At 43.6% G+C, this 18,937-nt stretch overlaps 1 protein-coding gene across 10 annotated transcripts in view; it reads left to right on the top strand.

Annotated features, from left to right (window-relative positions):
* The window catches only part of LOC105491009 (transmembrane protein 266), a 150,943-nt gene that overhangs the window by 1,843 nt on the left and 130,163 nt on the right, over positions 1-18,937 (top strand). For 3 of the 10 annotated variants that reach the window (XM_011757073.3, XM_071100896.1, XM_071100894.1), the window contains exons 1-2: positions 13,002-14,500; positions 17,310-17,466. The exons of 2 other annotated variants lie outside the window; for them this stretch is intronic. The gene's annotated coding sequence lies outside the window, so the exon portion shown is untranslated. Of the gene's footprint in view, positions 1-5,543; positions 8,564-13,001; positions 14,501-17,309; positions 17,467-18,937 lie in introns of those variants that run through there. 5 more of the 10 variants (XM_011757075.2, XM_011757078.2, XM_071100895.1 and 2 more) reach the window with 5 other exon arrangements.

Below are 18,937 nucleotides of genomic sequence, written 5' to 3'. Positions count from 1 at the left end.
ATTAAATAGAATGAATCACTCCCATTTTCCATTATTGCATCCCACCCTACCCTTCTTGCTGCCCTGCACACTGTCTTCTGGTCTTACTGCCAGTCATCAGAGCAACATTGTCTATCACACTTGCCTGTGAATGCCTTAATGGGAGGAAGAAATCCATACCAGCCATGGATCACAATCCAGTCTCTCTATGATTGTAGCAATTATGCATTCAAAGTTCTTGGAATCTGTGCATTCAGCTATGGATGTGTATTTAATCATTTTTTAAAGTGCATTATTATAATGCAGGTATTGGATTACTGGATTTTGTTAAACATTCCTAGCAGTTCTCATGGACTTAGAAATTGCTGTAGTTGCATCAGTGAAAATTCACCCAGTGGGGCTAATAGCTTTTCTACTCAGGTCACATAGTTGAGATAGTGGTGAGAAAGGTGTAGGTGAATAGAAGGAATTATTTGGAAAGTATATCCCATGCAAATAATAACTTTTAATTATAAATTGATGAATAATATTAAGTAGAAAATATGACTATCTCTTTTAATTCTATAAGCTCTTTTTTTCTTTGTCAGTGTGATTGGTTTTAGAGTACCATGATGTTACAATTTTCATTACACTGTGTTATTTTGAAACAGTATAGCAGTTTGTACATAGCATTCTTGCCTCCTGGGAAACACTCAGTTTAGGAAGAGCACATTCCCTGGTGTTTACAGAAATGCTGAGACAGGATCTTTCTGTCTTGGGGATTTCCAGTCTATGATCAGATAAACTCAAGAGGAGTCCTGATGTTACTGGGCAAGAAGCAGAAAACCAGAGGTGTTACTTGATTTCTGGGGAGGAAATGAGTTTTCCTATGGGGAGCATCACTATCTTCCTCAGTTGGGAATCTCATGATTGAAGAGTTTGAGAAACTGACTAGTCTGCTGTCTTCCATTCAAGCAGGATTTCATTTAATGCAGAGCTGAGAAGGCTTTATCATGCAAAGGCCAATTCAGGAAATGTAAAAATGTTTCTGGACTACTTTTTTTTTTTCTCTTGAAACATATATTTAAACTGGGGAAGTCATATAGGAAGCTTTTAACGCTTAAGCATTATTTTTTTTAATTCCCTTCATGAGAGTTGTTTGGGAGAGTGGGAGAAAAGTTTTCCAAGCTATGAAACTCACATGTCTTGTGGTGACTGATTATAATGAGTATTTTAGTACATTGTTGAATAAGACACTAAGAACTGGGATATTTGTTTTTCCTTGATCGACCTTGTAAGCTACTTCATTGTGAAATGTGTTTTTTCTTAAAGTATTTCTTAATTTAGTATTCTTTAAAATGAGATTTTTTTTCAGTTGTTGACAATCTTGAATCACAAAAGAAGTTTCCAGATTACTTTGAAATACTTGATTTTCATCAGTCTCTCTTTCTCTGCTTGGCAGCCATAGTAAGGGTTTTCATTTTCTTTAGAAAGTGGTTCACTTTCCATCATCTTTCAAACAGACCCAGTGGGAGTTCACATGTTAACCAAGCATACCTATCCCAGGACCTTCTCCTGTGGTCCAGGTGTCATCTAAGAACCTAAGGCTCCCTTTGGCCCTTTTTGCACTCAGTTTCCCCATAGAGAAGATGTAAGAGTTGGATCACACCAGGTGGGCTTGGGTGCAGGGTGGGATGGAGGTTACTCAGGACCAGGAGGTCAATTCTCCTGCACCAGCACAAGCCTATATTGTGATTTCTGCTTGCCAGTGTAATATGTGCTCATTGTAAAATGTTCAAACATTACAGAAATATAGAAGGTAGAAGCTCAGTAGTCCAACTTTTTGGTAATCTTACCCTTCAGCACTGACCACCACTAACAGTTTGGTGTGGATTCCTCCAGATATTTGAATGCAGAAACTAAAATATTCCTGTTTTCCAACAATACATAGATGTATACTGTTTTGCAGTTTGTTTTCTTGCACTTGGACCTCTTGGAAGCCCTTGAATGGCATACTTTTAGACATCTTTTACTCAATTGCATTGGGAGCTAGATGAGAGGAGCCCTGTAAACCAGGGGAAGAGGAGAGGAGCTGATGTTTGGTGGGTAGGAACATGTCATGTGCTGTGTCCTGTGATAGGAAGTTTCACATCCCATATTGCAGTGACCACCCTTTATGGTCAACTGTTTATATATAAGAATGGGGGAGCCCAAGGTAAATGACCTAAGGGGCAGAGCTGACATCTGAGCTCAGGTCAGCATAGCTCAAACTCTGGACTCATTCCCTTTTGCACTCTGACTGCAGGATGAAGCACTCTCTGCCCCATAGTTCTCTGGCCTCCCGTCCTATTCTGGTCCATCCACACTGGCTTCTTTGCTGTTCCTCCTGCCCCCACGCCCTTAGCACTAATGGTTTTCTTCCCTGGAATACTCTTCCCACAGGTGTCTTCATGGTCCCTCACCTCATTTCAGCTTTGCTCAAAGTCTAACCACTCCTTTAAAAGTATCCCCACTCCCACAGCATCCTGTTCCTTCTCCCTGTCTTGCTTTTATTCATAGCACCTTCTAGCATACTATATTAATTAGTTGTTAAATTTATTGCCCATCTCCCCCATGGAATTAATGCTCCAAAGGGCAGGGGTTCTGTCTATTTTGTTCACTCCTCCAACTCTGGTACTGTACAAAAAGAACCAACAAATCACTATGGCATCCTTGAATCTTTCCAGCTTCCCACACTTTTTGTTTTTGTTAGTCCTTACTGTTCTCTGTAGCGAGCAGTGAAACCTCTAAAATGCAAAAACTTTATGTATTGTTTGGGGGAAAAACAAGAAAGTGGAGAAGAATCGGGAAAGATCTGGCTTACTCTTGAGCTGGTGTTGGGGAGAGAGGAACCTGTAAAGAAGGGAAAAAAGTCACCTGAGGGTTGGGATGTGTGATGAGGCAGCAAATGGTATGTGGGGAGATGGCCTGGGATGGAGAAGAGATCTGCATGGGTTCCCCTGTAATGGGGATGCATAATGTTTTTGAAGAACTTCCAAAGGAGACTGGATTCCTTCAGCCAACCATCAACTGTCCCAGTGGCCTGAGTCACTAGAAAGGAAAAGGAATCTATGGTCATTCCTACTGGCTTTTCACACAGACAGGTAAATCCTTGCAGTGCCTGCATTATTAGCCTGTTGCATTTTTTAAACATTAAATACCTGTTGGTGTCATCCCTGTTTGAGCCAGGGTCTGAGAGTTCATTGCCAAAGCACTTACCCAATGTGTCTGAGAAGCATCACAGCCTGAGATCTCTTTGGCATAAGCAGTCCCAGGAAGGACTCTACATATGTCTTTCATGCATCTATTGTTTGCAGTAGTTTTTGAGCTGCAGCAAAATCATAGGCACTTTGGGGACTGATTCATCTGTAGAACACTTTAGAATGGACTACACTGGGATGCTAAAGGGAGTTCATGGTTTTCGGAAGCCTGGGAGAAACTGCTCTTTAGCCTCGGAGAGGCCTCCTCTCTTCCTCCCGGATGGCTCTAATTGCTGCCCTAGGCAGTCTGAATTACCCACCAGGAGAGGATTTCCCCTTCAAAAAACACAGCCCCCCTAAAACTGCTTTTGATTTGTAATAGAAACTACTTAGTAGCTAGGACAGAGGCTGATAACTCCTATTCCCAGAACTCATTAAACCAAGGAATTTTAATAAGTATTTTTGCCCTTTGCAGCCCAGGGTTTTGGAAGTCCAGGCAGCTGTTCTCCAGATTTCACTGTCAAGCCATAACACATGCAGTGCTTCAGCTTCTTTCCCTTGCCTCAAAACAGGTCTGAAGCAAGTTATTTTATCTATGATTATCTCACACTATCCCACCCTGGTTATACAATTGCCATTTTGTCCAGCCAATACAATGCATAAGGCCAATTAACCTTCTGCCCATGACAGTTTCCTTTGAAATAGTCAAATCTTTGTATTTTACCTGAATTTGATGCAGGACTTTTAAAAAACAAGTTCTATGACACTTGCTAATTCTCCTTTAACTATGACTCCTAAAACTTGTTAGCTTTGCCCATCAAAACAAAAGAACAAGGTGAAATATATTGCAATTCCTCAATAAAGAAAAGGTTTCATTGTTTTGGGAGATAGTCTCAAAAGAAAAGCTTGGAAATTTCTCTCCCATCTCTCCCTGTCTTTTCATTGTCAGTTTCTACACAAGGTTCTATCTACTATCACTCCCTTTCTTGATGCTCTGCAAGGAGCTCCTGCCCCCACCCCTCTACTGAAACAGAACTCTTAAAGGTCACCGGTGATTGCCTAATATAAATCCAATGGCTGTTTCTCAGATTTCGTTCATGATGGCTCAGCAACATCTGACCCCATTGACTTCCTCTACTCCTTGAAATGCTGTCTGTCGGCAGCTCCTTCCTAGCGGTGTCCGTGTCTATCTAGTCTCTCCTCTGCTGTCATCCTTCCTGTTCTATCAAGAGGCAGTCTGAAGTGGTTAAGAGTGTGGGCTCTGCCTATGATGTGAATCCTGGCTCTGGTACTTGCAAGAGTAGCTTTGAGTAGGTGATTTAACCCTCGTACCTCAGTGTCCTCATCGGTAAAATGGGGAGAAGAATAGCTATGGCAGAGGATTAAATAGTATGCTTAGTAAAGGGTAAGCACCCAACAAATGCTATTTTTTAATCATATAACTTCCTGTGTAGATGACTGTAACTTCAGGATAAAACCCTAATGCCTCCCTCTGGCCAACAGGACCTCTAAGATCCAGCTCTCATTTAGTTTGCTTATACCTCAGACCGTCCCCAGTATGTGTCCACTTCTGAGGCTTTGTCCCTTTGCACTCCCCACTCAACCACCCTCACCTCTTCCTATTCTGCCCCTCCTTCCCTGGCCAGAGGAGGGAAGAATGCCGAGGGCGGCCCCTGCCCAGAAACCACCAAGCACAGCCTGCTTTGTAACAGAAGACAGCCTCCCTTGGGCATGGAGCCTATCTCTCTCAGACAGAGTATGAATTACTTAAGGACACCAGCTGTGATTTATACTTTTAAAAAATGTCTTCCTCAGCATTTAGCACTATAACTTTACACATAGTGGGAATTTAACTCATATCTTTTAACTGCCAAAACATTATAGTTTTACTTGGCCCTTCCAAAATCCTTTTTCCTCCTAAATTGAAACCTGTATTGATCAGTCCTGGAGCTCATGTAAGCTTGATTTGGGATAATTAAGTCAACACCACAGGGAGAGTTACCCATGTCAGAACCTTTTTGGAACTAGGAGGGATATATAGAAATAATTGAATTAATGGGAGCACAGGGAATAATTTAATGCTTTTAAAAAGTAGCTTGAAATCCTACCAACCTATAAAGCTGTTAGAATTGTTAAGAAGTGTTTATAAGTTTTTTCTATACACTCTACTCTCAGAATAAAATGAGCTGTAAAGCTGTGAGTAGCAAATCTATCAACCCTTCAGACCTTGCTGTAGGCCTGCTCCTGAGCCACTGTGTTCTAGTCCTGCTTGCTTTCTCCTTCCTGCCCTGGTGAAGAGGACATTGAAGCTGGATGAAAATCAAAGGAAGGGCCGCCTACTTAAAAAAAAAAAAAAAAAATTAACCCCTTTATTGGCGTTGTGAGTTGGCCTGGCAAAGACAGCCTAAGTTTTCATCGGCATCTGCTGTGTGTGTCCCTGGGGTCATGAAGAGTGCCAGAGCTGTGCTGCCAGTATAACAGCTTCCCACCCCACAACCCTGGAAGCCACGAAGGACCATATGCTTTGCATCTTCAGATTCTGTAGCAGAGTTTCTCAACTTCAACACTGTTGACACATGGGGCCAGGTAATTCTTTGTTGCAGGGGCTGTCCTGTGCATTGTAGGATATTTAGCAGCATCCCTGACCCTTACCCACTAGATGCCACTGATACTACCACGACTACCCCCCAACCTCAGTGGTGACAACCAAAAATGTCTCCAGAAATTGCCACATGTCCCCTGGGGCACAAAGTCACCCCCATTTGAGAACCATTCTCCATAGGATCAATACAGAAAACTCAGCATCTTTCTAGTTTGTAGAATACAGAACTAAGATAGTTTGGGTCAAATGAAGATGAAGATTGGGTTATAATATACCTGAAAGGTAAATTTGGGTTTGAAATTACACAGAGAAGGAAAATTTAGAGTCTATAAGCAGTTGTAGGTTATGTCATAAGGAGATGTAAACAAATTACAGAAATGCAGACCATCTTCTTACTCCTAAAGGTCTCAGGTCTAGAGTTGTATCCCCTCCAAAAAAATATGTATGTTGAAGTCCTAACCCCCAATGTGACTTAGTCCTAACCCACAATGTGACTTACCAGGAGATAGGGTCTTTATGAGATAATAAAGGATAAATGATGTCGTAAGGGTGGGTTCCTAATCTGATAGTACTGTACCCTTATGTCTAGATGCAGCAGCACATTCTGGGACTGTTAAAATCATCCTTGGGGCTGGGTGCGGTGGCTCATGCCTATAATCTCAGCACTTTGGGAGGCTGACGGGGCGGATCACCTGAGGTCAGGAGTTTGAGACCAGCTTGGCCAACATGGAGAAACCCCATCTCTACTAAAAATACAGAAAATTAGCTGGGTGTGGTAGTTGGCACATGCCTGTACTCGGGAGGCTGAGGCAGGAGGATCACTTGAATCCTGAAGGCGGAGGTTGCAATGAGCCGATATCGTGCCATTTCACTCCAGCCTGGGTGACAGAGCAAGACTCCATCTCAAAAAAAAAAAAAAGAAAAAAATCATTCTTGGGTTTTTTGGTTGTTGTTTTTTTGGCATTGTATTTAAGTGCTTAAAGTATGCAAGAACACATTCCGTGACTGTTAAAATCATCCTTGGGGTGTTTTTTTGGGGGGCCATTGTAATTTAAGTGCTCAAAGTACCCGTAGGCCTTTGACAATAAGTATATCAAACCAAAAATAATCTTTCTGGAGAAATCTGAAATATTTGATTATGACTGGAGGGAATTATATTTGACCTGCAAAGGGCCAGCTCTCCCCACTAGAGCCTGCTTCTGACCATAAAGCCACTCTAAGACAGCATTTCCAGATGCTTCATAAAAGTAGGACTGACAAGGTACTTTGTGCTTTGGTGAAAGGCCACAATTGCTCAGTAATCTTCATGGCTCTTAGAAAATTTGGCTGGGGACTTGTGATTTAAAACCCACCTCCAATTGACAGTCATCATTATGTTCTTTCTAAATGCAGTAGCAGAAATTGCATGCCATGCCCAAAGGCTAAAAGTGACAGTTAAATACATGCTTTCTGAAAAACTTTAAGGCCCTAACTTTGGGAGAGACCTGATTTGGCCAGAGATTACCTCTGGCTTGTTAATTGCCTTAGGGAAGAGAAGGTGTTTACACAGATGAGCTCCAAAATGTTCCTATGAATAGTCTAGAACTAAGCCTTGTGCAGTTTCTTGAATCAAGGAGGCAAGGTAGAATTACTAATTCTGTAGACAACTGTATCTTCAGTGTTCTAGACTTGTGCTAACAGGTAGAAGGAACTCCAAAGATCATATCCAGTACTGTGGACTGAGTTGTATCCCCTCCAAAAATATATATATGTTGAAGTCCTAACCCCCAATGTGACTTAGTCCTGACCCACAATGTGACTTACCAGGAGATAGGGTCTTTATGAGATAATAAAGGATAAATGATGTCGTAAGGGTGGGTTCCTAATCTGATAGTACTGTACCCTTATAAAAAGAGGAAGAAAGATACATATCTCTCTCTCCTGCTTCCATGTGAGGACACAGTGAGAAGGTGGCTGTCTGCAAGCCAGGAAGAGAGCCCTTACCAGAACTTGACCATGCTGGCATCCTGATCTAGGACTTCCAGCCTCCAGAACCGTAACAAAATAACTTTCTGTTGTTTAAGCCACCCAATCGATGATATTCTGTTATGGCAGCCTGCACTAACTAATACATCTAACATCCTTGTTGTACAGATGAAGAAACCAGGTCCAGACAGGTAGACTTGCAAGAGGTTAAGCTACTAATGAGTGGCAGGGCTGGAACGTAGCACTTATGCTTCCTGACTCCTAGCCCAGTGTACATTCTCCTTCCCACACTTTCTCCAGTCATATGATCCTCTTATTTATCATCTCTAGATCCTACAGCACATCACTTCTGTGAGCATCAGGGTCCTTATGCTTGCCCTGTTTATCTCAGGATTGTTGCAAGGATCAGTGACATAGTAGAAAAAAGATAGTTTAAGTTTCCAAACTACAAAATATTTTACAAACATGTCATACTCAACTCAGATTCGGCCTAGTTGGCAAGAATCTATCTGCCTCTGGAAATTGTAAGTCTAGTCAAGTACGTAGCTCTGTGAGGTCACACTAGGCTAGGTCGACTCATGGGTGGGTTGGCTGTTGGCTGTAGGGAATAGATCAAAGGACAGAGAAGGCAGGAGGAGATAGGGCCTAGTTTGGTGATGAACCACCTCAAGCGAGATGATTGCTCTTCTCTTTGGTTGAGTTGTAAAAGCTGAGGTTGATATGAGTTTGCATAGTAAGAAGAATGTTCCTCTTAAAAAGGACAGACTATCAGAGCTGGAGGACACCTTAAGAGCTCAAGGTACCAGCCAGAGTCTCTGGTGTTAAGCAACAGAAACATACCCGGTGGGCTGGGCGTGGTGGCTCACACCTGTAATCCCAGCATTTTGGCCAGCCAAGGCAGGTGGATTATCTGAGGTCAGGAATTTGAGATCAGCCTGGTCAACATGGTGAAACCCCATCTCTACTAAATACAAAAAATTAGCGGGGCATGGTGGCACATGCCTATAGTCACAGCTACTCGGGAGGCAGAGGCAGGAGAATTGCTTGAACCCGAGAGGTGGAGTTTGCAGTGAGCCAAGATCATGCCACTGCACTCCAACCTGGGCAGCAGAGTGAGGCTCCGTCTCAAAAAATAAAAAAAATAAAAAAAATAAGGAAGGGAAAAAAAAAAAAAAAACCTACCCTGAGGAACTTCAGCAGTAATGACAATTTATAAGCTATAAAATATTATACAATTGTAAATACCATTCTCAGATCAACTTTTTTTTGCATTTATTGAGTATTATGCAACCTTTATTGCATTTATTGAATAGTCATAATATTGAAGTAGATCAGGAAGGAATGTGTTTATCTGGGAGTAAGAAAATCTGAAAAACAGTGGCTTAAATAGGTGAATATCTTATTTTCCTTGTGTAATAAGTCTAGAGGCAGGAATCCAAGGCTTGTCCAGCTGCTCAGGGCTGTCATCAGAGGCTGAGGTTCTATTTAGCATTTTGTTCATGGTCATGGATGGCTGCTTCACCTCCAGGCATTTCATCTGTGTTCCAGTTAGGAAGAAGGAGGAAGGATGAAGATGAAGCATGAAAGCCTTTTTCCTTCCAGGTTTTGCCTTCATATTGGAGAAGGGACTTATTTCTTTATTTTATTCATCAGAACTGTATCACATGACTACCTCTGAATGCTAAGGAGTCTGGAAATGCAACTATTTTGCTTTCTGGCCTCTAGAATAGAGGGTGACAAGGAAGAAAGGAATTGAAATGGGAGCTGTGAGCCAAGCATGTTTATGACAGAAGAACATGGGCACTTCTGCAGAGTCATAAAGTCTTTTTTTTTTTTTTTTTTTTTTTGAGACGGAGTCTCGCTGTGTCGCCCAGGCTGGAGTGCAGTGGCCGGATCTCAGCTCACTGCAAGCTCTGCCTCCCGGGTTTTTACGCCATTCTCCTGCCTCAGCCTCCCGAGTAGCCGGGACTACAGGCGCCCACCACCTCGCCCGGCTAGTTTTTTGTATTTTTTAGTAGAGATGGGGTTTCACCGTGTTAGCCAGGATGGTCTCGAACTCCTGACCTCGTGATCCGCCCGTCTCGGCCTCCCAAAGTGCTGGGATTACAGGCTTGAGCCACCGCGCCCGGCCAGAGTCATAAAGTCTTAAGAGAGCCAGCTCAGAAAATAAGTGTGGCTAGGCACAGCTCAAGAGCCCTGGGCACTACTTTAGTACTCTGGGCTACCCACTCCCAGTCAACATTGCCATACCTCTGGAACTTATTCCACCACAGCTAGGCTTTTCCATTCTTATTAAGGATTCAAAGTTCTTGGCTGAGCCCAGGTCACATTTCCATGCTATAACTACATGGCAAGGGTAGGGAGAGAGACAGTATGTCCCCTCCCTCTTGGGCTTCTGTAATGGGGAAGAGGGGACCTTGCCAGCCACCTATCTTGATGTTCCTCCAAATACAGAGAGTCCTCCAATGCTAGGCCACCAAAAATGACAAATATTTACCTTCCCACTATTTTACAGATGTGGAGCCTGAGGCCCAGAAACAGGAAAGGGCTCAGTCAGTGCCACATAGTCGGTGAAGGACAGTCTCAGGAGTTTGTCTTATCCTGACACACCCAGTCTGGTTGGTCCCAGGAAAGCAGCAACTTTCAGTCTTTTCCTTAGGCTCCTTGACGCTCCGTATGATAAAGGGGGTTGTCTTGGGAGGCAGCCCCTCTTTTTTCCAGAAGTTCCTGGGTAGATCCCTTGCTCCCCCAGGAACTTCCAGCAGCTGCTTCCTCTTTGTGTAGTGCCAAGGCTTTACAAAATTAAGAAATGCCGGCCAGGTGCGGTGGCTCCCGCCTGTAATCCCAGCACTTTGGGAGGCCAAGGCGGGCGGATCACACACAGTGAAACCCCATCTCTACTAAAAACACAAATACTAACCGGGAGTGGTGGCGGGCGCCTGCAGTCCCAGCTACTTGGGATGCCGAGGCAGGAGAATGGCGTGAACCTGGGAGGCAGAACTTGCAGTGAGCCGAGATGGCGCCACTGCACTCCAGCCTGGGTGACAGAGCAAGACTCCATCTCAAAAAAAAAAAAAAAAAAAAGAAGTACCTCCTCCCTGCAGACAACATTCAGGATTCCTGTCACGGGATGTCAAATGGGATAGTTTGTGAAGATGCTAGGTGGTAAGTATTCCTGCCTTCTGAAGAGGAAGAGCTGGGCACAACCCCACAAGATCTATAGAAAGACTGGTGAACTGTTCTGGCCGCCATTACCCACCTACAGCCTGTGTGAAGGAAAGATGAGGCATTCAAGGAGAGTTGAGTCACTGGGCAGAGTGTGAGGGAAAGTACCATCGTTTGTCCTTACTTCTTCCAGTGTGGGCGGGAGAGGGCTGTTTCTTCCCAGCCAGGAGTGAGGGCTCCAAGAGCACCTCTCCATTTGGTGCCCCTAACTGAGACCCGGTGGAGATTCTCATAAGACCTCTTGAAAAACCATAGCTCCGTCCCATGAAACATTCAGTATTTGGACACTTGCAACCCAGAGAATGCTGTCAGCCAAGGGAGAGCTGCAACCAAGTGTGAAGACTTTTGCCCCTTTACTCTACTCTTTGGCCCCCACCACCCCCACCCCAGGCCCACCACTGACCCTGGAAAGCAAGAAGCAGTGGGGGACAGGGAGGAGGAGAGAAAGAGCAGGCTTCCTCCCCTTCCCCACTGCAAGACCTCGAGCTGTGCTCAGTCTCAGCCAGGGCAGGGGGAGGAGCTTTGAACTGTGTGTCAAGTTAAAGATTTGATTTAGACCAGATTTGGCTTTTTTTTTTTTTTTTTTTTTAGAAAAACACCTGAAAATTAACCTTAATTGAGGTTCTTGAAATTGTGAGTAACCAGAAAGCTATGAAATCTGTCAAAGTTATCATCAAGGGGCAGGGAAGAGAGAGCCAGCAGGGCCAGTTTGAAGACAAAGATTGGAGTGAAATAAATGTATTTCCAGTTGTAATCACATTCAGATACTTACTAGTTACTCTCCTTTTCCAAATATGACATTCCAAGTTTTGAAAAGAAGCACTGGACCAGCCGGGCTTGGTGGCTCACACCTGTAATCCCAGCACTTTGGGAGGCCGAGGTGGGCGGATCACCTTAGGTCAGGAGTTCAAGACCAGCCTGACCAACACGGAGAAACCCCATATCTACTAAAAATACAAAATTAGCTGGGCATGGTGGTGCATTCCTGTAATCCCAGCTACTTGGGAGGCTGAGGGAGGAGAATTGCTTGAACCTGGGAGGTGGAGGTTGTGGTGAGCCGAGATTGCACCATTGCACTCCAGCCTGGGCAAGAAGAGCAAAATCTCTGTCAAAAAAAAAAAAAAAAAAAAAAAAAAAGCAGCAGCAGCACTGGACTAAGGCCTCAGGACTTCCTGAGTCTAGTTCCACCTTTTTCACAAACTAGGAGTAAGCCTCTGGACAAGTCACTAAGTCACTTCACTTTTCTGGGTCCTGGCATCCTCTTCTGTCCAGTGATGGGATTGGGCTCTATGGTTTGGGTATCCCAGAATAATTTCTCTACTTTTTGTTCTTTCTTTTTTTTGAGACGGAGTCTTGCTCTGTCACCAGGCTGGAGTGCAGTGGCACGATCTCGGCTTACTGCAACCTCTGCCTCCCGGGTTCAAGCTATCCTCCTGCCTCAGCCTCCTGAGTAGCTGGGATTACAGGCACACACCACCATGCCTGGCTGATTTTTGTATTTGTGTTTTTAGTAGAGACAGGGTTTCACCATGTTGGCCAGGCTGGTCTCAAACTTCTTACCTTGTGATCCACCTGCCTCAGCCTCCCAAAGTGCTGGGATTATAGGCGTGAGCCACCACGTCCGGCCTTCTTTTTTTTTTTTTTTTTTTTTTGAGATGGAATTTCACTCTTGTTGCCCAGGCTGGAGTGCAGTGGTGTGATCTCGGCTCACTGCAACCTCTTCCTCCCAGGTTCAAGTGATTCTCCTGCCTCAGCCTCCCAAGTAGCTGGGATTACAGGCATGTACCACCACGCCCAGCTAATTTTGAATTTTTAGTAGAGATGGGGTTTCACCATGTTGTTCAGGCTGGTCTCAAACTCTTGGCCTCAGGTGATCCACCTGCCTCAGCCTCCCAAAGTGCTGGGATTACAGGCTTGGGCCACCTTGCCCAGCCTTTTTTTTTTTTTTTTTTTGAGACTAAGTCTCGCTCCGTCGCCCAGGCTGGAGTGCAGTGGTGTGATCTCGGCTCACTGCAACCTCTTCCTCCCAGGTTCAAGTGATTCTTCTGCCTCAGCCTCCTGAGTAGCTGGGATTACAGGTACCTGCCACCATGCCTGGCTAATTTTTGTATTTTTAGTAGAGATGGGGTTTCATCATGTTGGCCAGGCTGGTCTCAAACTCCTGGCTTCAAGTGATCCACCCATCTTGGCTTCCCAAACAGCTGGTATTACAGGCATGAGTCACCACGCCCGGCCAAATTTCTCTACTTCTGTACACGGTGCAGTTCCTTAAAACAGCAGGACAAAATAATTCACACAGTGAGCTGGCTTTACAAATTGTACTTCGGTTATATTTGTTGGAAGAGTCAAGCATAGATGAATGGCATTTGGCAGAAGAAAACCTTAGTATATCTGAAACCCTTAATTATACACCGTAGGCAGCTTTGTAGCTTGGTCTGTGTCAAAAGACACCACACTATCAAATGACACATTGTAGAAATATTCAGAATTTTGCAAGAGCTTGTTCATGAGTGGCATGATTGGCCTGTGTCAGACAGTTAACATCCGCATTTCCACCTGAGTCTGCATTTGAAAACCTGAACTCTCCTGGCCTCTTGTCCAGTTCCTGTGGAGATGAGTCCATTGAAATTGACCACACTCAATGGAACGTTTGAGGCCTGTAGTTTGAGGCCACATGTTTTATTTTCAGATTTTGTTGGTAGTCGAATACTATTGCCACACTAGGTGTAAGTTTTATACACAGCTTTTCATGTGCTTTTATTGTATAAGGAATACATGAAAGTCACACATAAATTACATAATTCACATAATGCATAAATTAGAAATGCTTTTTTGCATTAAGGAAAAAAAGTCGTCTATAATCTTACTACCCATAGATAATTATTATTCACCTTTTGTGCCTGTCCTTTCAGACTGGTTATTCATATGCACATATCTGTATATGAATGATGTTTTATTTTTCATTTTTAATTGTGGTGAAGTACACATAACATGCAATTTACAGTTTTAACCATTTTAAAATGTATGGTTCAGTGTTGTTAAGTATATGGATTTGTGCAGTCGTCACCACCATCCACGTCTGGAATTCTTTTCACCTTGCAAAGTCAAAATTGTACCCATTAAACACAAAAACTCTACTCCTTTACAGCTTTGCCCTATCCCCACTTTATGATATTGACATCTCAAATTAATACTTATATAATATTGTATTTTATAATATGTTTTAATGTATTATATGTCCTCTTTGCTGAGGACAGCAAAGAGGCCTGTGGAATGAGAATGTCGAGATTGAGGGGATAGGAAATAAACTGGAAAGGGAGAATTTAGGGCCTTGTAGACCATGGTGATGATTTGAATTTCATAAAATTTACTGAGACACTTTTGGAGTATTGACAGCAGAGGAGCGGCATGACTGAGATTGAGAAGAGTCACTTGACTGCGATGTGGAGGTAGACCACATGGGGAGAGGAGGAGACAGGAAGGCACTTAGGGAGCTGTTTCAGTAACCCAGGTAAGAGATGGGGTAGCTTGAACCAGGGTGATGTCAGTGTGGGGCATGGGGTTGGACTCTGGATATATTTTGAAAGTGGAGCTGATAGGATTTGCTGATGGATTGGTTGTGGGGTGAGAGAGAAAGAAAGAAGTCAAGATTAACTTCAAGGTTTTTGGCCTGAACAATTGGAGGGATAAAATTGCCATTTATTCCAGTGGAGATGGAGGAGGAGCAGATTTTAAGTAGGGGAAAATAAAGAGTTCTGTTTCAATCATGCTACATTTTACAATCTGTGAGACATCTAATTGAAGATGTCAAGTAGACAGTTGGATATGCAAGTCTGATGTCAGGGGAGAATATGGGGCTGGAGACAGAAATTTTAGAGCCAGGGTATGTGGATGACATTTTGAGCCATGACATTGAATGAGCTCACCTAGGCCCTGGGAGAGAAGGTAGATGGAGAAGAGAAAGGGGCTGAGTAATGAGCCCTGGGGCATAGCAACAGTTAGAGGTCAAGAGGAGGAGGAAGACCCAGAGGAGGAAATTGAGAAGGAGCATTCAATGAAAGGAGAGGAAAACCAAATGGTGTGGTCTCCTGAAAGCCAGGCAAAATAGTGTTTCAAGGAGCTGTAAGTGATAGGTTGTGTCTAATGCACCTAGGAGGTTGCATGTTTTACTTGTCAATATGAAGGTCATAGCTTATGTTTGAGATGAAGCTTCAGACACCAGGGTCTGTGTCTACTTAATGATATGACATGTTGGGGTCTCCTCAATCAGACAATTCTCTCTCATTTTGTTGCTTCATTAATTCAGCGGACATTTATCAGACACTTTCTATGTGCTTCACACTTCTAGGCACAGAGAGTAACCAAAATGAATCACACCACAGCCCTTGCTTTTAAAATAGGTTAGGAGTCCAAGACTTAGATATATAGGAGTGTCAGATCTGAGTCTCGGGATTCTTAGGATTCTTTTCTCATCTATCATATACATTTTTAAATTGGGGCTGTATTTTGTCTACACAAATTATTCACCACATTCTGGAGGAGAATGAAGAGAAGGCAGTTTTTTGTTTGTTTGTTTGTTTGTTTGTTTGTTCCCCTTTTGAGACACGGCTTTTCTCCGTGTCCCAGGCTGGAGTGCAGTGGCACAGTCATGCCTCACTGCTGCAGCCTCCATCTTCCAGGACCAAGCAATCCTCCCTCAGCCTCCCGAGTAGCTAGGACCACAGGTACACACCACCATGCCTGGCTAATTTTTTCATTTTACTGTAGAAACAGGGTTTCACTCTGTTGCCCAAGCTGGTCTCAAACTCTTTGGCTCAAGTGATCCTCCTGTCTAGGGCTCCCAAAGTGTTGGGATTACAGGCATTAGCCACTGTGCCTGGCCAAGAAGGCAGCTCTTCAAGCCTTCTAACATTCCATCCTGAAGATCTGTGCCTTATTTCTTGATAGCAAATCACCTCTCCTGCTTCTTGATTATCTTTCTAGTTATCGGTTATATAAGAAAACTTTCTCTTCTAACTGAATGTTAAATATCTCATCTTCCAGGAGACAGACATCTAACTTTCTAAATACATTAACCCAATATAAATACACTCCTTCTCTTGGACCCTCAAGCAATGGGTGCTTCTTTCCTGCCTGAGAATAAACAACAGTATTGTTGATGTGGGCTCTGGCCTATGCTTAAATATTCACGCGGTCCCTTTACATTCATAAACCAACAATTTAACAAAATTCCAACAATATGCTATATTGCATCGTCGAGTCTTATTTGAGAAAGGAAATCCCACTCAGGAAGAGTTTACCAATTCCTAGGCAGAAATGATACCCACAGGCAGAGCAAGAAGACCCCATAGTTAGGCAAGATCATGAGCAGGTGTGGAGGGTAAGGAACGGTTATGAATGGTTCCTGGGAAGGTCGGGCATTAAGTGGGCTTCAAAAGGAAAAGATTTGAACAGGTAGGGCGAAAGATAATTATGCAAGAGTATTTGATAGCATATTTAAAGATGATGCTGATTGTGATTACAATTTATAATAGGCTGGCCTGAAAAGATGGATTTTTTTTTTCATCCATCTTTTGGAAAAGATGGATTCATTGCCAGAAGTAATTCATTTTTAACCATGCACACATGAAATCCAGTCATGTATTGAGGGGACTTATGATATAAAAACTCTGAATAACCTTTTTTTTTTTTTTTGAGACAAGGCCTCACTCTGTCACCCAGGCTGGAGTGCAGTGGCACAGTCTTGGCTCGCTGCAACCTCTGCTTCATGGGCTCAGGTGATTCTCCAACCTCAGCCTCCCAAGTAGCTGCGGCTATAGGCACATGCCACCACACCTGGCTAATTTTTGTATTTTTTATAGAGACAGGCTTTCGCCACGTTGTCAAGGCTGGTCTTGAACTCCTGAGCTCAAAGTGATCCATCCACCTCAGCCTCCCAAAGTGCTGGGATTAGATGTGAGCCACCATGCCTGGCCCTCAGATAACCTTTTAGAAGGATGTCGATTATGCGTAGTGATGGTGAGGTGCCTTTGAATTTGGAAATAAGCTTGCCTTAATTTGCCTATTTATTTTCATTCATGTGTGAGACATTGAAGACCTATCAACACGCATACAATCCCAGTCCTCAAAATCCACAAATGGTGGTGTGGTAAGTCAAAAGCTGGTCCTGTACAAGATATCCACAGAAATCCCTGGAACCTGTGAATGTTACCTTATCTGGAAAGGGGGTCTTTGCAGATGAGATTAAGTTAAGGATCTTGAGATAAGATAATTCTGGATTATCAGATGGGCCGTAAATACAATCACAAGTGTCCTTATAGGAGAGAGGCAGAGGAAGATTAGCTTCAGAAGAAATTGTGGCAGCAACGTGACCGTGGATACAGAGACTGGAATGATGAAGCCACAAACCGAGGAGTTCCTAGAGTGACCAGAAGCTGGAAGAAGAAAGGAATGGATTCTCCCCTACAAGCCTTGGAGGTAGGCCCTCACGACACCTTGATTTTGGACCTCTGGCCTCCAAAACTGTGAGAGAATAAGTTTCTATTGTTTGAAGCCACTAAGTTTTTGGTGATTTGTTTTAGCAGCCAAAAGAAACTAATACAGATGGTATTCATTCTTATGGGAGTAAACACATGGTAAATGTGGATTTGAAAGAACCCAATACTTTAGCCAAGGTGACCTTCTTTGTAAGGGAGGGAAGTCCAGAACACAATTGTCATTTAGTATCCATTTGTTTAACATCCTGTTTAGAGAAAAACTGTGTGGGTGGAAGAGGGGCAATTGACCTGAGAACACAGAGAAGAGAAGCCAGAGAACTACAGATTTGCAGCGAATGTCACCGACTCTGTCAGGCCTGAATTTTGTGGTGGTGGAGACAAAAGCTTTGTTGTGGTCCTGGAGGGGTCACTGGGCTTCCCCGTGGTCTGGTTAGATCCCCTTAAGGTGCCCTGCCTCTTTGCTTTGATTCCATGCGACTTACAGTCACGGAGCAGCTTCCAAGTGTTCTGACCCGGGGCCCTGGCAGTGAATATGAGCATTTTCAATACTGGAATAAAAGCCTCCTCTCTTTCTCACACACATACAGATGAATACATTTTCAGCTTGATTTTTATTTCTTGTGAGTCTGATTAGCACAACCTACCTAATCATGCTAAGTTTGACTCAACCTTGAGTCTGACAAAACTTGAGGCCACATCCTGACACTTAGTAAATTTGCCAAGCTAAAGCCACACAATGAAAATTGATACACAGCCTTTGGGTCTTCCAGATACTATCTAATGTCACCATTGATCTCTCTGTGCTACCTCAAGGGACATCACACTTCTCCCTCAATTCAAAATCTGGGAAATGTGTTTATTCAGCAGTTTTTTTCTGGGCATTTACCTATGAGGGTGAACTGAGGAACTGCCAGGGCTGGAGAGTTCCTTCCCTAGAGGGAAGAACAACCTCAACTCCTGTGTGAGTTTCCTGTGGCTGCTGTGTTAAAACACTACCACAAACTGTGTGGCTTAAAACAATGGAAGTTTACTCTCTCGCAGTTCTGGAGGACAGAAGTCCAATATCAAGGTGCTGACAGGGACGCACTCCCTCCATAGGCTCTGGGGGAAAAGTCTTCCTTTTCCAACAAAGCCAAATTCCTTGACTGTGGCAGCATAAATCCAATCTCTGTCTCTGTCTTCCCGAGGCCCTCTCTTCTCTGCCCCACCCATAATCACTCTGGGTACCACCCAGGTTATTGCCATCTTGGCATTCATATTCTGAGCTCAGAAGGTCACAGGGGATGTGCTTGGTGGCTCACGCCTATAATCCCAGCACTCTGGGAGGCCTAAGTGGGCGGATCACTTGAGGCCAGGAGTTTGAGACCAGCGTGGCCAACATGGTAAAAAGCCATCTCTACTAAAAATACAAAAATTAGCTGGGCATGGTGGCACACCCCTGTAGTCCCACC

Source organism: Macaca nemestrina, chromosome 7, assembly GCF_043159975.1.
Source record: "Macaca nemestrina isolate mMacNem1 chromosome 7, mMacNem.hap1, whole genome shotgun sequence".
In the NCBI taxonomy this organism is placed as follows: domain Eukaryota; kingdom Metazoa; phylum Chordata; class Mammalia; order Primates; family Cercopithecidae; genus Macaca; species Macaca nemestrina.
Note: the sequence above shows the minus strand (reverse complement) of the source record. Positions and strands in the feature narration are given on the sequence as shown.